The sequence below is a fragment of the Chenopodium quinoa genome, unplaced genomic scaffold, assembly GCF_001683475.1.
Source record: "Chenopodium quinoa cultivar QQ74 unplaced genomic scaffold, ASM168347v1, whole genome shotgun sequence".
NCBI classification, from domain to species: Eukaryota; Viridiplantae; Streptophyta; class Magnoliopsida; order Caryophyllales; family Amaranthaceae; genus Chenopodium; species Chenopodium quinoa.
Genome location: NW_018742694.1, coordinates 1 through 5,092, shown reverse-complemented (window position 1 = coordinate 5,092; position 5,092 = coordinate 1). Strand labels below are relative to the sequence as shown.

The 5,092-nt window shown below is 38.9% G+C and overlaps 1 pseudogene; it reads right to left on the bottom strand.

Moving 5' to 3' along the window:
* Nucleotides 1–221: 221 nt before the first annotated feature.
* On the bottom strand, nucleotides 222–3,557 carry LOC110722881 (annotated as a pseudogene).
* Nucleotides 3,558–5,092: the final 1,535 nt, after the last annotated feature.

Below are 5,092 nucleotides of genomic sequence, written 5' to 3'. Positions count from 1 at the left end.
GCCTTGGACCCATTGCCATCCCTACTGTATAGAGAAAAAAAAATTAATACTAAATTGCATATACGCATATTCCGATTTACCTGCCATTCAATTAACCCAATTTTTAAGGGAAAAATGAATAAATGGAGAGGAGCATTTTGAGACTGAAGCGGGACATTATTAGCTTTTATCTTATTTTTAAACTTTCAGTTTCAGGTATAATAATGACAAGCAGACAGTTATGTAAGCAAACAGCCTCTAAATCAGGGTGCAAGCTCAAAAAATGAGCAAGCATATCATAGCAAAGCAAGGCATACATGAGAACTGCAAGTACTCAGGTGGGAACATTCTGTACAGGCACTTGCTGATAAAATCAACAGCCATATTCATATCTGCCTAATGGATCACTTGTACTAAAAGACTAATGACAAAATAGTTGTGATCAGGTTCGCTATATGATTAAAGCTTAATCGAGTTCTATAATCTCAATCTTGGAGCAACCACGGGTAGCCTTAGGAGTACCATCTCCTGCTGGTGCATCTTTGCGAACATAGGTTTGCAGATGCTTTTAAGTTCTTCTATTTTCTCCCCAAACTTGACAGCTTCAGCAAGCAAATAGTTCCACTCCAGCCACTGGGTTATCTTCTCAATGGCATCACCCACTTTTCTCTTGTCCTTGTTATTCATCTTCGTTCCACTACCTCTTAAGGTTCCCTTAACCTCGTATATATAATTCTCCAACTTGTTTTTAACCATGGCTGCCTTCTTGCGCTCCTCATCCTCAGCCTTATACTTTTGGGCAGACTTCATCATCTTGCCAATCGATTCCTTTGATAACCTCCACTGTGATTGGCGATGGTGATTTGGTCCTTGTTGTTTGTGCCAACAAGCTCTGCAGACACAGTTAAAATGCCATCAACATCAATGTTGAAACAGACATCAAACTGAGGGACGCCTTGAGGTGCTGGAGGGATATGCAGAGAAAATTGGCCCAATAAGTTGTTTTCATTAGCAATGGGTCTCTCACCCTCATATACTGGAAATTGTACAGTTTTCTGGTAGTCAACCGCAGTACTAACTCTGCTGATCATCTTCGTTGGGACTGACGTATTCCGAGGAATTATTACTTTCATGTTACCAAAGTATAATTGCATACCAAGGGACAGAGGAGTAACATCCACAAGCACAGAGTTCTTATTACTACCTACACCAGCCAAGATTGCAGCGTGAAAAGCAGCTCCACACGCCACGGCCTCATCTGGGTTAATACTTTTACAAAGCTCTTTCCATCGAAAAAATCTTGCAACAATTGCTGAATCTTTGGTATTCGGGTTGACCCACCCACAAGAACAACATCATGAATTTCACTCTTTTCCATCTTGGCATCTCTCAAACACATTTGAACAGGTAACATACAATCTTGGAACAAATCCATATTCATCTTTTCAAATCGGGCACGAGTAATGCTACAAGAGAAATCTACTGCCTCAAAAAGGCAATCAATCTCAATAGTAGTCTCTGTAGTTGAAGAAAGGAGTCTCTTAGCCTTCTCACAAGCAGCTCTCAGCCTTCCAACAGCCTACGATTGTCACTTAAATCTTTCTTGTGTTTCCTCTCAAACTCAGCAATAAAATGGCTTAACAATCGATTGTCAAAATCTCTTCCACCAAGGTGGGTATCCCACTAACAGCTTTTACTTCGAAAACACCCTTCTTGATTGCGACCAAAGAGACATCAAAAGTTCCACCACCAAGGTCAAAAACCAAAATATTCTTTGTCACATCACTGCTAGTACCTTGCCTATCAAGACCATATGCAATGGCAGCTGCGGTTGGCTCATTAATTATCCTCATAACATTCAGGCCAGCAATGACACCAGCATCTTTAGTTGCTTGCCGCTGGGCATCATTGAAGTAGGCAGGAACAGTAACAACAGCATTCTTAACTTCTGAACCAAGATACGCCTCTGATATCTGTTTCATCTTCATGAGAAGCATTGAGGATATCTCCTCTGGAGCAAATTGTTTCTCTTCACCCTTGTAAGTAACTACAATTATAAGCTTCTTGAAATCCTCTCATCAGCAGTAGGAATCACTTCGAATGGCCAGAGCTTAATGTCTTTTTGTACCATTTCATCGCTGAATTTTCTACCTATAAGCCTCTTAGCATCTACGAAATTAAAGATAAAAAAAAAAAAGGATCTCATCATCATCTCCAAAATAAATCAAATCCCGTCACTGGATTCCAATAGTATCTAAAATTATAATACCAACTGAAAGTTACTGTCACAAAGTGACTAATACAAATAGCAATGGCTAATTACACAAAACATGTTCCCTCTTCAAATGTAAGTTGCAAATAACATGGCAGAAAAAGTTCAAGACGAGTTGACAAATTTTACAAGACACTTGCAAATTATGATTACATATTATAGCTAACTAAGCACAGCGACTGCTAGCTCAGAAACAAAAATCTGATCACATCTTATATTCAAGTGTTTGATCTTTACTGCCCTTTCCTTAATTGAAAAACTTATGAGTTTGTTTAATCTTAATTGTTTTACAATATCAAATTCAAGACCAAAAGCCTAAGAAGACAGCCAGTTTGACACGAGACAATTTCGATATTCAATACTTTGTACTATGCTCACATAACAAGCCACTAACTTCACAGTAAAATTTCTTTCATAAAAAAGCTCTATTTTATAATCATCTTAAAGAAGAAATACTTAAAAGTGTTTCCCGACCAATTCATACATCATTTAAAATGGAGCAAATTTATTACGATTTAGCTTCAAACTATACTCTTTTAACTGCTAAAGTTAACATAACCTTAATAACACTTTATCTCCTTCCCAACCTCACTTCACTACTTTAATTGAGCTTTCTATTTCAATAAACAAGACATTTATTTTCCGAACATCTCCAAATAATCTATCACCATTACTTCCAATTCGACCCAAAAGAGTAATGATCCAAAACAAGATGACCCAAAATATTTTTTGTGCTTCTTTCTTAAACTATGTAGTAAAACAGCAATAATAGGATAATCTCAACAATATTCTTAATTTTTCCATACAACATCTATAATACAAGAAGAAATCAAATTCATCCAAATACATTTTGTTATTCTAAAATAAAGGGTATACAAAATTACAATATTACTATTTTTGAGGGTTTCAAAATAAGGAAAAAAAAAATGATAAAGCACAAAACTTTAAAGCATAAAAGAAGAGGGAAAAAGAAAAAAAACCAAAAATGGTGTTGGTAGGATTATTCCCGGCTTGGTTGGTGGCAGCCTCGCCAACGAGACGCTGCGTATCGTTGAATGCGACCCAAGACGGCGTCGTACGGTTGCCTAATTCATTGGTGATTATCTCAACGCGGTCTTGTTGTGGGGACCATGCTCCGACGCATGTGTAAGTGGTTCCGAGATCGATTCCTATCGCCGGCCATAATTTTGCTTCTTTTCCTCCGTTCATCTTCCAAACTCACTTCTCAGTTAACTGCTTCACTTAGACTTTTAGTTTCACCCGACCTCTCTGTTTCAAATGGTAAAAATTCAAGTTTTACTAGTTTATAGGAAGTATTTTTTTTTACATTTTAGTTGAAACAAAAATGAAATTGAATAACCTCTTCTTTATCCCAACACAAATTTTCATACGTGACTGACCACATGCTCACACCGTGTGATCGATTATTATGGTTTAATTTGTTAGTGTTATAGAGGTAACTCTGTTAATGTTATGTAGGGGTTACTTTGTTCTTTTACAACCGGCCACATAGTATGTCCAGTCTTACACAAGATGCATTGTTATCCCAAACGCTTTCAATCCCTTAAAAAATAAAATGGTTAGTTTTCATATTTGTCTCTTCATTTGTGTCTCTTGGTTCCTCTAATTATATTATTCTTCAATTACACAAAAAATTAATTTATCTTGTTATGGGTAAATTTTAGTAAGTCAAAGTAAGCATAAGTCAGCAAGGGTCAACGACGAAGAGCGAAGATCGACGACTGAGCCCAGACTCGGCGGACGAAGCAAAGATAACAACTCCCCTATTTTCTAGGGAGCGATAAGCTGGAAAGACTAGGTTTCCCATCAGTAAAATCAAACCGTTATTGGGCTAAGCTAAGTGCCGTGAGTCAAGGAGATAGTTCCGGATATCAAGGGAAGCATCTTATTATTCTACAACGGCCACATTAAACCCTAGGCATCATCTATATAAGGGAAAGGAACCATCGACATTAGACACATTGCAACCTAGCTACTAAAATCACATTGATCATACATTGTAATCCCTTTTGTTCGATATTTTACATAGTGAAAGTTTGGTAGATCCTCATTCTACCCCGCGGTTTTTACCTTCTTTGGGTTTTTCGCGTCACCAATTCCTTTTGTTTTTCTTTATTTTGTTATCGCTTTCATTTAAGGTTTTATTTAGTTGATTCGTAACCTAAATTTTGCTATTCAATCCCACTTAACGAAATTTAGCATAAACAATTTGGCGCCGTCTGTGGGGATACAACTAGGTAAAACCCTCAAAACCCTGCAAACCCAAACCCAACCTTCGTGATGGAACCTGGTGATATGACCCCCGAGCAGCTGAGAGAGGCCTATGAGAAAGCCAAGGTCGATCTCCTTGCAGCCCAAGAATCCAACGAGCAGCTGGTGATATGACCCCGAGTAGCTGAGAGAGGTTCGTGATGGAACCTGGTGATATGGCCCCCGAGCAGCTGAGAGAGGCCTATGAGAAAGCCAAGGTCGATCTCCTTGCAGCCCAAGAATCCAACGAACGCCTTAGCCGTGAAAAAGAAGTGTCAGCATTTGATGCAACTACCCTTCGACAATAGCTAGAGTCCGCCCAGAGCAACCATCGTCGATGCCCAAGGAAACTGGAAATCATACCGCGTATGCATCCCTTGGAAGTGCTAGACTCCCCGCATGATACCGATATAGCGACAAGCGGCGACGAAATGGATGCTGATGCCCAAATCTTGAACAACGGACAACAAGGAAGCTTTCAGACTCTAGAGAACGAGCGTTAGCCTAATGACCGTGAGCCGAACCAGACTGAACTCTTAGTACAAAGGCTAGCCGTCCTAGAGAAGCAGA